This window comes from Microtus ochrogaster, chromosome 15 (assembly GCF_000317375.1).
Source record: "Microtus ochrogaster isolate Prairie Vole_2 chromosome 15, MicOch1.0, whole genome shotgun sequence".
Taxonomy (NCBI): domain Eukaryota; kingdom Metazoa; phylum Chordata; class Mammalia; order Rodentia; family Cricetidae; genus Microtus; species Microtus ochrogaster.
The window spans coordinates 20,539,956-20,554,816 of NC_022017.1; positions in this window are offsets into that span (position 1 = coordinate 20,539,956).

Consider the following 14,861-nt stretch of genomic DNA (forward strand, 5'->3'; position numbering starts at 1 on the left):
CAATGGGGATGTTTTAACAAAGGACTTTGAAAGAGAGAAACTTTTATCAAGTCCTTTCTGCTTTTGATTAAGGGTTAGGTAGACTGACAATTTTTATTGATTCTAAGATTTCTAACCAAAAATTGTACAAGAAATCTAAAGCCAAAGCGATTTCCTCAATATGAAGCATTCCTTTTTGTCTTTTCTTATCAGGAGCCAGATATTGAGGTTAATCAATATATCAAAAACTATGCATTCAGAGAAAACTATATATCGGTTTGCAAATATAGGTTGCTATACAGTGTTTTACAGTTCGATTTTTATAAAGAATGTCACATGAACACTTTTCCTATAACTGCTTGGAAGGTGATTTCAATGGGAAAGAAATGGCCTTTATCTCACGCACCCACTATAGCTGCTCTATTTTTGTATATTTGAGGATTTCATTTTTTCTACTCCAGACTAGATAACTGAACAATAGAAACAAGTGTCTGAATAAGGCTGACAAGTGAACGACTTGGACAAAGTGTTTGGGGCTCCAGGATCAGCTCTATTTGGGCTATGATTTCTTTTGATTAAGGTATACATTATTGAGCGCTACATTATAAATACCTACTCAAATCTGCTTATGATTTTAAAGAATTTTTTATCAGTCTCTTATTATTACCTTGCAAGAACAAGGAAGCAGGAGTTGGACCTAGTAATTTTGGTTGGGAGAAAATTCTGGGACACTAATGGACTCAAGATAGAACAATTAAATCTTCGATTTGAGAGTCTGGGAAGATGTAGGATAAGTAACTAGAAAATTAAAAGGGAATATTGGAAAATACATTTATTTTCGTGGTCACCCTTAACAACTATGATGTGAAAGACTGAGAAGCCAAGGAGGCATTCAATTTGACAATCAGAAGCTAGTTATAATCCACAAGACGTACAGCCTGATTAATATCCATGATGCCACCTTGTAGATGGAAGTACACATTTGTCTGGTTTGTGATGTATTCTTAGTTGAGTCTTTGTTATATAAGCTGCCTTTGGGAGGATGATCATCATGATCTCATTGAATGGTCTAACTCAGAAAATGGGAGGAAGAGGACACCATAGCAGTTGTTCAGAATGTGACAAGGTTCAGTAAAGGTTACTGTGTCTGTCAAACACAATCAAATATCAAAAAAAAATCTATGAAACCATGAAGCACAGGGTTCTACATTTGACATGGAGTTCCCCTCTGTATGCTGTGATTACCACTGATTAATAAAGAAGCAACTTTGGGCCTATAGCAGGGAAGAACAGAGCTAGGTGGGGAAAACTAAATTGAATCCTGGGAGAAAGAAGGTGGAGCCAGAGAGAAGCTATGTAGCCCTGCCAGAGACAAACACCAGATGGAACTTTATCCAGTAAGCCACAGCCACATGGCAATACATAGATTAATAAAATGAGTTAACATAAGATATGAGTTAGTCAGAAACATGCCTAAGCTATTGGCCAAACAGTATTGCAAATAATAAATTTTCTGAGTGATTATTTTATGGTCTGTGCAGCCGGGAGCGATCAAGCAGCCCTCTGCCAACAAACTGGTGCCCAATGTGGGGTTTATTATATCCAGGGAAAAACCCGAGGAAGCTTGGAAAGGAACTCTAGACACAAAAGTACAGAGTTAAGCACGACTTCTTGGTAGACAGCATGTTTTCCCCAAATGGGCTCTGCTTGCTGGCAGTGTGCCAGAGCTCTTTTAAGACAGGTCTTCCTGATTCAGTGATAGCAGGAAAAAAAAAATCCTCACAGTTTCAAAATGGTAGTTTCCTGGTTCACTAGCACAAACGGCTCTTACTCTTTTGGGATGTCTGGCTATAAAGCATTTAAATGGGCTTTGTGAGTGGAGTGATAGAACTTGGTTGATGGCAACACAAACCCACTATGTGCCTAAAAATGGGACAATGTGCATGGCTCTCAGAGGCAGCAAACATGTCTCTGCCATGTGGGACTGGGTAGAGCCAACAGGCAGGACTAGAGTTGGTCCTAGTCATGCCCACTTAGCATGTTTTATTTTATCTATTTTTTTTTTAAAAAAGTGGTCCTGGTAAGAAAAGGATTACAGATATGCAATAAAGACAGATTCAGATAAAAAAAAGACCTCTAAATAGGTTACAGTGTTGGATAAGTGTATGTTGGCTTGGGAGAGAGAAAGAGAGAGTATAGAGAGTTATAAAAAGTAAATCTTTTTTTTTTTAAAAAAACAAAGTCTTTAAAGAGATAGAGTACAGGCAGTCATAGATTAAAAGAAGCAAAGAAAAAATAAGCCATGTAAAGATGGAATATACACAGAAAATCTAGATTATGTATATTATTGTGTTTTTTTAAATTATTTAACTGTAAATGAGCTAAATATAGAGAGATATTTCATTGTATGGGCTACTAAGCTAAGCCAACATATGTATTTTAAAGGTATCTTGGGTTCAAAATTTGGGTTTAAAGATTTGTTTATATTTAAAGGGGGATATGCTATAGATATGAATACTTTGCACTGGTATGGCTCTTGGTCTATTGATACAAATTTAAGGTCAATTTTGTTATAAGTATATTTCTGCTCTTGATTAAGGTATTGTGTTTACCCCATGAGCAACAGCCATGTAGTGATACACAGATTAATAAAATGGGTTAATTTAAGATATGAGTTAGCCAGAAATATGCTATAAGTTATTGGCCAAACAGTATTGCAAATAATAACGTTTCTGAATGATTATTTTGTGGTCTGGGCAGCTGGGAATGAACAAATGGCCCTCCACCAACATACTTGTTAGTACAAAAACCTAGCTCTTACCTTAGACAGGATAAGCAGGAGTTTATTGGAGTCAGGTATGTGTCCATGGCCCAGGAATATAGACTGATGGTACTCAAAATTTCAAGTTCTACTGTGGAAGCATCTCTGTGTGGAAGCATGAGTTTCATGAAGTTTTTGTAGTTACAGAATAAAGAACACATTTCAAAATACATGACAAACACAAGAAAGGAGGACTACAGCAAAGCAGGGGAGCCTCAGCTCCAGCCCTCTGGTACTCTCTGATAACATGCTTAGCTTTTGGGTTAGTGGAATCTAGAAGTCTAGTAAGTCAATACATTCCAAAAGGTTTCTTTCCTATAAGGCCTAACACAGAAGTGGGCAAGGAATGGGTAAAAGAGAAATTGCAGTTCGGCTCCGGACCTGCCACATTTCACCTCTCCACATCAGGGCAGTGCTAATCCGCCAGCCATCCTTTGCCGATACGGCTTCTTTCCAAGACTTCTCAGTCATACACTAAAATACAGAAACTGCAAATTCAGCAAAGTGATGCTAAGGACATCCAATGGGGCCATGCTTATCCACTCACACAGGGAACCTGATTCCTGGTGGTGATTAAGGCAACTGGCACCACTCCCTGGTGAACTGCACTGATATTAATGGCTCTTGGTTCCACGCACTTTAGTAGGGCTCACTTGTTGGTGGGTGAGTATCTGGTGGGAAGTTCTATAGGAAAAGGGTTTGTTTGTTTATGTTTTATCAAAGCAGAGCAAGGGTTGTAGAGCGTTCTTTGATTATATTTTCTCTTCTGCTCAACAGTGCCTTTTGCACACATCAGCAGGAAACAAACACGAGTTCTTCTTGGCCGTAGCTGGGACATTTCTATCTACCCTCTGCCCTCCCCATATGTTGGAAATTTGAGGTCGACTGTAATTTATGTTAGAAAGGTAGTCCCTTCCTTTGTTTGGAACTGACAGAAGATGACTTGGTTTGCCTTCATCCCATCCATAGTCTTCCATTTGCTAATGTTGACAATTCTTTTTAGGATGATTTAACCAATATACAAATAATGATAACATCATCAGCCCATTGATACAAGAGAACAGGAAAACCCGGAGTACAAGTGTAGATTTATGTCTCTTAGAAATATATTGATTTCATGCCACTTTGGGGTAATTAAATCTGCTGGTTCTTAACGGGCAGAGCTAGAGCTTGGGGCTGGGGTGGAATCCTATGTTCTCCCTTAGGGGATCCCTGTTGGTGACACTCACCACCATGCCTGGTCTCTATCTTGTTCGTAGTTGCAGGCTCTGTATCTGAGCAGCATGTGGCTTAGCAATACTCAGTAAGACCTGCAGCTAAATAACTTCTTACCATTCAGAAAGTTATTATCCAGGCAAAAGCCATTCATGCATGGATGCTAGACGCACAATCATAATGTATTAGTCAATTTCTAGTCATTGTGGCTAATTACCTAACAAAAAGCAACTACAAAGAGGAAGGTCTGAAGGGTACACAGTCCACTGTGGGGAGGCATGGTGGAGGGACTAGTTTCTGTCTGTGGTGGCAGGAGTGTGGGGCTTCCTACTACTTCATGGGGACAATTGGAAGCAGAAGAAACTCCAACTGGATATAAGGCTGGGCTATAGCCGAGGGTGCCTGCCCCAGCAACTCCCTCCCATGAGGCACCTCCTAAGACTTCCACAACCTCTTAGACAGTACCATCCAGCTGAGCACCAAGTGTTCCAAAACGGGAGGCTGTGAAGAGTGCTTCACATCTGAATCACACCATTGTTCAAATGCACATGGTAAGTGAAACGCTGTTATTGGTCTGCTTTCTCGTTCCTTCCTCACCAAATCAAGGGGTTCTCCCTGTATTTATAACGTTCTGGGACCCAGTTATTTTCTGAGTTGGACTGTCTGCTGACTATCCCATTTCAACGTCTTTCTGATTTAGATGTAAAATCCAGGGTGCTCTCACAAGCAGGTGTTCTTATTTAAATAAGGTGAGCCCTAGAACAAGATGAAGGATGTTTGTGATTTATGTGTTAGTGTGAAGAGTGAGAGATGGCATATTTGGATTTCTGTTTACATAAACTTCAAATAGAAAGCTACAATAAATCTGCATATAAATAAGTCATTGTAAATAATCAGCATAACATGCTGTCACCAACTTAGTAAATATGTACCACAGTAAATAAATTGAATTTCTTTTCATTGGAAGTATGTGAGAGTATTTTTAAAACACAGTTGAGGATTTCCTCTAAAACATTATCACGAAGCTGAGGAGTCAGAATGTACCGGGAATTCTTCTGGGGATTAAAAAATAAGTGTAACGCACATAGTCTTGCAAAATTAATCTTCTGGGCATAGTTTCACCTAATGAAACTCTCCATAGGCCGGGCGGTGGTGGCGCACGCCTTTAATCCCAGCACTCGGGAGGCAGAGGCAGGCGGATCTCTGTGAGTTCGAGGCCAGCCTGGTCTACAAGAGCTATTTCCAAGACAGGAACCAAAAGCTATGGAGAAACCCTGTCTCGAAAAAAAAGAAAAAAAGAAAAGAAACTCTCCAAACTAATGTTTTTTTTTTCTGTCTTTATCTGTAAGATGTCATTCTTCAGGGAGAAGCCTGGGACTGACACCAACATTTCTTTATGAATCTCCTTGGCCACCACCATGTCTGTGCCTTCACAGACCTTGAGTGAGGAGAGCAACACTCCTGACCCTGCCATGGATCCTCTGCCTAGGAGGATATAAGGGAGAAGTGGAGAATTTCATGACTAGGGTGCTGATGAAATGGAAAAATCTTAACCACATCACCTCAGACCTAAGATTTATCCTTTTCCCCTGATAATAGTCTAGAAAAAAGCATCATTAAAAGAACTGGGTCTTCATAGTATATCAAACATCAGCTCTGGGTGTTTGGAGGAAAAGTCATGGAGTCAGGGAGTTCACCCCTCCAAAGCATTATTAATTTCTGAAATCTTAAAGCTTTTGCTCACCCCTGATGTCCTTTTGCTATTGGACTAACTTATCCAGTGAGATGTCTGTAAGAAACTTCTCCAGAGGATAAAAAGAACTAAAACTTCAGCACTCAAGGTCAGTTTCAAATGTTTGCAGAGGTTATTGTATGCTTTAAAGTTTCTCTTGCTGTAGTTTCTATAGTGACTAAAATATGAGCTCCTTCCTCAGCTGTAATTGTCCTTCAGTGTTAACTTTGAAGAGCAGAACTGCACCTTCCATCTGCTGTACCACTTTTACAAACACAAGAATTTCTACAAATTATCAACTCAATTCCAGTTGTGGTTTCTCCTTTATTGCCAAACCCCCACATAAATTACATAACCCAATATTCTTTACCAAAGATAATAATAAAATTTCAAATGCAAAAATACCTTTGAGGAACAATCTGCCTTGTCTGCTGGCTTTTGTACTCCATTGGGTGATTTAACTCAGCCCACAACGGTGAAGGAGCCCTGTAATTCCCAACCTGAAGAACTAGGTTTCTTTTTCAGGTGCCGATGACCGTGGCATAATTTCCTTTCACACATCTGTTCCTTCCTTTGAATGTGCCAAGCAAATAGAAATAAATGATGAGAATATGCAAATACAATGCGGAAGCTTAAGCACATCTCTAGAATAAAAATAAATTAATACATCCACAAATAATTGCTCTATCTGAGAACACATAAATATTTATGAAAAATTTCAGTTCGTTGCAGGAAATCTGAAAACTTCAGTGATAAGCCTACTTCTGTGACAAGCCATCCATTATTTTGATAAAAAAAACTCTTTAGTTAAAATAGACATAATATCATAAAGATCATAAGTGTATTCTTAAATGTAAACAAATAACACAAATTTTCAAATTTTTTTTAAGCACTGGTGAGACTGCTCAGTTGCCCCCATGCCTGATGCCTGGAGTCCAATCCCCAGAACTCAGATAATATAAGGGAAGAACTGCCTCCCATGGTTGTTTCTTAATCTCTACGAGCACATCATGGACCCAAACTAAATGCAATTAAAAAATAAGACGTGAGAACTTTGGGTAGATCTGTGACATGTGCCAATGCATACTACTCTATGCTGATGGACTGCAGAGAGCTTTCTTTATGACCTCATGTTTCAGAAGGCTTAAAAATTTACATGACTCATATTTCAGCCAAAGGTATTATCTAAGGCTTGACTCAATGGTGCAAAGATCGATTTCTGGAAGTGATTATCCAGTGGTGACCAGGTTCTCTCACTGTAAAATTCCCTCTCGATTCTTAGAGGACTGTTTTCCTACCTATCAGTAATCAGTACCATGTAGATTATTACATTGGGACTTGCAACATGGTGTCTGTTAATGTCTTTTCAGGCTGCTATAATAAAGTTCCTTAGACTGAATAATTTATAAGCAACAGAAAGTTATCATGCAATTCTAGAGACTGAGAAGTCCATGATAAAAGTTCCCAGAGGTAGTTTCTAGCTGGTAGTTTCTATATGCCTTCATGTACTAAAGTACACACATGCTCTTCATGTTATCTGTTACAAGGCAATAATCTCAATCATAAAGGCGCAGCTTTCCCAAGCTCTTCTCCTCCCTAAACCGCAGTCTCTTAATCTTACAATGGGTTAAGTTTAAATGTGTGAACTGGGTGGCAAGAATTATAATCATAACAGGATCTGATTTAATAACTTACTATGCATTTACTAGCTAGAAAAAAAATTAAAGCATTAACTTTTTCTGTTCAATTTAGTGATCCTGTATTCTGTCTGTAAAAAGGAGAGAGTCGATATGCAATCTTTTTCCATCCAATATCTTTCTCGGTGTAACTGACACTCAGCATTTGCTTTGGCAACTATAAACACATCAGTCAATCTGCTAAAGTCAATCATTTGTGTTTTAGCTATTTGAATACTACCATCTGTTTCAAATTCAGGGTGCCAATATCAATAACAATAAGATCACTGGCTCTAGATTCAGATTTCTTTGGAGTTTGCTCTTTGATTAAATACTGCAGGAGGAGGCCACTAGTTAGTTCCTAGCCGCTTAGCCCCAAAATAATCACACAGAAAATGTATTATTAAATTCCTGCTTGGCCCATTAGCTCTAGTTTCTTATTGGCTAACTCTTACTTCTTCATTTAACCCATTTCTATTAATCTGTGTATCATCTCGTGGCTGCAGCTTACCGGCTAAAGTTTCAGGCATCTATCTCTGGCTGTTCCATGGCTTCTTTCTGATCCCGCCCTTCTTCCTCCCATCATACAGCCTAGCTTTCCTGTCTAGTTCTGTTCTTCCCTGCCATAGGCTCAAAGCAGTTCTTTATTCATTAACCAATAAAAGCAACACATAGACAGAAGGACCTCCCACACTAAAATACCATTAGAGAGATGTGGCCAAATATTTGCTTAAAAAGTCTTTGAAATATTTACTATTTTTGTCGTGTGTGTATTGGTTTAAAAAAGAAAATCTAGCCCCCAGACATCTACTGTAACAGGCCTTGTTGAGCAGGTGTGGCTTGTGGGAGGAAATGATCCCTGAGAGTGAGCTGTGAGGTTTCAGAAGCTCAAGTCAGGCCTAAGAACTCATATTATCTTCACTCTGGCTGCCAAGCTGGATGTAACACTCTCTTCTCCTTCTTCAGCACCATGCCTGCCTGCACGCTGCCATGTTTCACCATGATGATAACGGACTAAACCTCTGAAACAGTAAGTCAACCCCAATGAAATGTTTGCCATTGTAAGAGTTGCTGTGGCCATGGTGTCTCTTCACAGAAATAGAAATCCTTACTAAAACAATGTGCATAAATAATATTATAAAAGAGATTTATTTCAATATGCATTAAGTTAACAGCTATTGTTTTTTGTATTTCTTTGAAATTAATTGATTTTTCTTAATTAGAGAAGCATAATGATTTCAGTGTAATAACCACAGGAGATACAGAAAAGATCATCACTAACCTTCTAGGGTTCTCTCTGTCCCTGAATGTGTAATTATTTTTATTCATTTTGGAGAGAACATTGCAGAAAAATACATTTTATCCCTATTGTCCTGAGTGTACCATGCCTGAAACATAAATGAATATGCTTGTGTCTTTCCACAATGCCAGAATTCATTGGATGACAATGAGCCTGCAAGATTTTGCTAAATCTTTCAATTACAGCAGTTTATCACTTAATCCACCTTTCTTAGTAGCCTGCCAGAAGCAAATGCAAGTTCTTTATTCCGATCTCAAAATTACTCATATTAACCTCCATATCACACAGCATATAGAAGATAACTATATCTATCTGTTTATCATCTATATTCATCTGTTTATCTATTTATCTGTCTGTTATCTATCATCTGTCATCTATCTATTCATCTATCATCTATCTATCTATCTATCTATCTATCTATCTATCTATCTATCTATCTATCTATCTATCATCTATCTCTATCTTTATCTACCCATCTAGCATCTATCTATCATCTATGAGTTGCAGAATTAATAGAAGTTAAAGAGGCTGCAGCAGAGTTCAAGAGATTTCAGAAGTGGGCTGAGAAAGGGTCTTGCTAATAAGATAATTATATTAACTGATAAGATAATGATAAGTAAAAATATTATCTTACTAAAATATAATAAACTAGCCCTGCGCCTGGAGGGAGCTGCTGCTGTAGTTGCTAGAGTTAGGTTTGAGAGGAAGACTGTAGAATTTGTCTGTGAGATTAATTAAAGGCTGGACCAGTGTTGGGCAAGTCAGGAGCAGAAACAATGGATCAGATCTGTATCCTGATGAAGGGACAGGTAGATGGGGGAGCAGGCAGTTGAGTGGGCTCTGTCAAGAGCAGTAGACTAAGCCAAACTGTTAAGTCTGAAGTCTTCAGTCTTTGACTCATATATATCAGATATTAGACAAAAAAAAATGGTGTGGGGCCATGCCTTTATAGTTTTAGGTGTCACTTTATGAGATCCAGAAAAGAGAGTTACATCTTCTCCATAGTCTGGTGTGTCCAATAAATGCTTGGGCCTTTTTTCTTCGATGTGATTTTAATATGCCCATGTGCCTACCATTTCAGTTCTCAACAAACCTATAGAGTGTCCCCTTTCTGATGTGGGATTCCCCTCTGTATGTTGTGAATATATCTTATTGCCATTAGTTAATAAAGAAGCCGTTCTCAGTCAATGACTTAACAGAGTAAAGCCAGGCAGAAAATCTGAACAGAGATGGAGAGAGAGAGAAAGAGTAGGCAGAGTCAAAGAGACACCGTGTAGCCACCAAAGAAGGAAGACTCCAGATGGAAACTTACCGGTGGGCTACAGCCATGTGGCAATACACAGATTAATAGAAATGGGTTTAATTTAAGAGTAAGAGTTACTTAATAAGAATTCTAAGCTATTGGTCAAGCAGTGTTGTAACTAATATAGTTTTGGGGTAATTATTTCAGGTCTTAGTAGCTGGAAACCGAAAGAGCAGCCTTCGCCAACACCTTTCTATCCCCAGGAATATGTCATCTATCAGTCTGTGGCAGACAGATGGTTAAGTTTTGGGGGTTTACCAAAAGGCAGTCAATCCTTCTACCGAAACTGGGCTCATAACTACTTGAAAAATGAATGGAGTCTCCTGTCTTCTCTTAGAGGAGGGGATTGCAAGGTAGGAGGGGAGAGGGAGAGAGAAACTGGGAAGGGAGGATGGCAGGGAGGCTATGCCTGTGTTTTCTTTATTTATTATGTTTAATTAATAAATAAATGAATGAAATACAAAGTCTTTTAGGGCAGTGCACAACTCTAAAGTACTTTAGAGTAGTGGGGAACTAGGAGTTAGGTAGGAAAAGGAGGTTCCAGGTAGATTAACCTACTTAAACTTTTTAGATAGCTGATTTTCTAATTGATTTTCTTTCCTGTCTAAGGAAACTTAATGCATTTTTTTCCTTCCAGAGAGAATTGTTTGGTGGGATTTTCAAATCTCCCACATGAAAAGGGAGGGGCCTTTCATTTCTTTATCTGGATTAGTCAGTATCTCGACAGCCCAAACCAGCCAATTTTGAGAGAGAAAGAGAATCTGTCTTACCCTAAACACATAAAAGTTTTTCCTTTGCTCAACAAACATGGATTCTGGATTCTAGATCTCCTCTCCACTGCTGAGTCTGGTTCTCTGTGTGCTTTGTTCATTCTGTCTCTGTCTCTCTATGTCTCTGTCTCTCTGTGTGTGTCTGTCTCTCTGTGTGTGTCTCCTCTCTCTTTCTCTTTCTCTTTCTCTTTCTCTTTCTCTTTCTCTTTCTCTTTCTCTCTCTCTCTCTCTCTTTGTACATGGACATGTCTGCTTTTAGTAAAACTTGGTTGAGTGCTGAAATCTTGGTTTCTCTGCCTTTCTACTCTTTATTCTGGTAGAGAAAAAGAATCTGTCCCTGCAACCATAGATGACCCCACCACACTGGCAGCAGTAGGGCATAACCTGATCTCAATTCGATCTTTAAGTGGCTTCCTACTCTGAAATTTATTCAATCAGTCCTTTCATGAAGGACAAATAATGTTTTATTGGCAATCTAACTGTATTGTGATAAATTCCTACAACTGGTGTTTTTGATTAAAGAGCAGACACATATGAGGCTTTGTAGATATCATTGATTCTCTTTAACAGTGATTAAGTGATTTCACACTCCATTGGCACTGTACACAGAAGAACACCCTTTCCCCAAATAACCTGTTTATCAGCTTGAATGGGTGCTACATGGATACCACTTAGGGGAATATAATTTAGACGTTTCTTTTTTTCCCAAAATGATAGAACCAAAGGAAAATCAAAATGTTACTCACAACTGCTATTTCAAAGCTGATTAAAACCATGGCTGTTCAAATTGTGGCTTGGAACGGAAGTGAATTACATCTGCATTCCAGGGTTTGATCCAATTTGTGGAAGAGAAAGCCCAACCATGCATGAAATTGATTACATTAAACCAATGAGCTACCACACGCTTAGGGTGAGGGAAGCTGTAGTGTAGACCGTGGACCCTTCCAAACCTAGAAGCCACAAGAGAAAGGAGAGAGGGCCAGCATCACAGACAGCACACAGTTCCTCATGTTGTGGTGACCCCCAACCATAAAATTATACTTGTTGCTACTTCCTAGCTGTAATTTGTTACTGCTATAAGTTGTAATGGAAATATCTGTGTTTTCTGATGGTCTTAGATGACCCCCCCAAAAGGGTTGTTTGACCCCCAAAGGGGTTCTAGCCCACTGGTTGAGAACTGTTGCATTAAAGGGACCAGTCACAGCCCCTTCTCTGGTAGTGCTTTTGAAGGTCAGAAAACTGCTATTTAGTGGATACATGAAGGATAGGATAGCAAAGAGACAGGAAATATTTACATTGACCTTTGTGTCCATTTGGAAACATTTAGAAGATTATAATGACTGTATACCGAAAATTGGAAGACAAGAAAAAGCATGCATGCTAAGACCATAAAGAGTGATTTAAAACTCTGGTTCTGCCTTCCTAAGGGATAAATTTTTGCTTTGCTTCATTTCTCTGAGGCTGAAAGATTTATAACACTGTTTTGTATCCAACTATTCATGGTCCAAGTATTATGGGAAAGACTGCTGTATTATCTGTTCCCTGGGATGATATAAACCAATGTTTATTAAGCCCTAGTGAGGTACCAGCGGCAGACTAAAGCAATGATTGCAGCTAAGTACAACCTAAGGAGTTTATTGCTTTATTTACAAAGTGTGGGTGAGAGTTTATTACAGGAACATGGGTGACCCCCAAACAGCTACTATGAAATCCCACTTTATCATGGAAGCTGCATAATGCTATCCCTCTTTCCATTTACTGTCTGGTTCATGACAACAATAGTTCCTCCTAAGACCTCTTGAAGCTAAAGGGGGACATGGGTAAATGATTTCTACAACCACTGAGGAGACTCCTGTGGACCCTTCCCTCTCCTTCATTCTTCTACCGGGAAAATGTCAATAGCTCCATTGCCATTCTCATAGACCTAGATACTTCTGTACTGCTTTGCTTGATCAGTTGCTGTGACTTCTGAACCAAGAAGATTTGTACTCCAAAACTGATGGGATGGTTGTGTTATGCCCGCGGTGGGGAGTATACTGTAATGGAAACTTTTTAAAAATGTAAAATAAAAGATATTTAATTATGTTAGAAATGGATCTGAGGTGTCCGGGAAATGACCAAACAATCCAAAGTCCTTCAGCAAAGCAGACCTGCTTTTATAGAAGGGTGCTGTGCCCGAATAGAGATTCTGAAGCGAGGCTGGCACACCTATTGGAAGCCCCACTGGGTTTTTATTCCCAGTGCAAAAGGGGATTCTGTTTCCTCCCTCTGGGTGGTCAGAGGATAGCCTTGCATGCTCATGTAATTGATTTTAAAAGAAAAGGTGTAAATGTGGAACAATTAATTAGCAACGTAAAATTTCAAGATGTAATCCTGAGTGCCTCTTAGACAAATGTTGATTCCTAAACTTGTCCAGAATCCATAGTCCACAGAGCTGACAGCGCACTTTGGGGAAGAATAACCCCAAGACAAGAGATGCAGAGTGTCTTGACTCTTGAAGCCTGGACTTTCCATTTTTAAAGATAGAATTCCATTCGAAAGAAAAGACAGTACATTGCATTTATGTTCCTCACAGCTATGATTATATTCTAGATCTTTTTACATCTACCTGGCTCTGTTTCCCTTCTTGGTTTCATTCCGTCTTGCTTTAGCCTTCCTGAGGGCATACAGGGATCACGCAAATGAGAGACCCAGATGGGACTCCAATATGGCCATTAAAGTAGCTCTTTCCCACTGGCTCTTCACAGAGAACTCTTACCCAGAGACCCACCCATGCTGAGGCTGCCCAGGTAGGGGTCCTGCCCATATACTGAGGCTGCCCAGGTAGGGAGACCTGCCCTCGCTGATGCTGCCCAGGTGGGGAGACCTGCCCATGCTGAGGTGCCCAGATAGAGTAGGGTGGGGGGGGGATAAGGAAAGGAAGTTGTAAGTTGAATGTTGGTTCCATTCCTTGCAGGATCTTACTATTCCTAGCATTGAATGATGGTGTCTTTCCAGAGCCTCTCAGCTTATATGTCTTTGCTCTATAGAGACAATCTCTAATAGTGATAAGGGTTTGAAGTCTGGGTCCTATCTCTATGAACTCAAAGGTTAAAGAAAAAATGCTTGGCGGAATACTGTCCTGTTGCCTCCCTATCAGAAGTGACTCTCTCCTGCCTGTGTAATGAAGGATTCTAGTCAGGCTAAACCACCATTCCTTCCTTCTCAGGACTCGAGATTAATTCTCCTACATGCTTTACTTCTGCTCTTTTCAATTTTTTACTGTTCATCTACTCTAGACAGTCCTATCCCTAAGGCTATGGAAATACTTCCTCAGGCAATGAGAAATTTTTTTTTGAACATTAGATCCAATAACCTCACACACTTTTACTTTTAACCTACTGAGTATTTAAAACAAAATGTGTTGTGGAATATTTTTTTTTGTACAGTGTAAAGATCTGTAACTCAGATTGGTTAATAAAGACCCAAATGTTCAATAGGTAGGCAGGATTTTTGAGGCAGAGAGGTTGCTGGGAAGATGGGCAGAGGCACAGAGAGTTAACAGCCAGATGAAGAGGAAGCAGGATGTGTACAAGATGAGGAAACAAGCCATGAGCCTCGGGACAGCACATACATTAATAGAAATAGGTTAATTTGAGTTTTAAGAGCTAATTAGAAACAAGCCTAAGGTATCTGCAGAGCATTCATAATTAATAAGAAATCTCCATGTGGTTAATTTGGGAGCTGGGTAGCGGAGCAGAAAATTCCGCCTACGAAAAGGGCCAATGCTATCTATACAAGCAAGTCATTTGTTGTCTAACACTGACAATCTCAAAGTTTAGGCATTGCTTTTAAAAATAATATTTATTTTACATAAGCATTTGTGTGTGGTATGTATGAATGTTGGAATGCATGTGCATATAACATGCATGGTAGCCTGAGGTTGACATCAAGTGTCCTTCAACAAGCATTCCATTGAGTCAGGGTCTCTTGCTGAACCCAAAGCTTGCCAATTCCAGGCTCTTGTCTCTCTATCTCCCAAGTACTGAAAATACAGGGGCCACCATGCTTGACCAACTTTCGTGA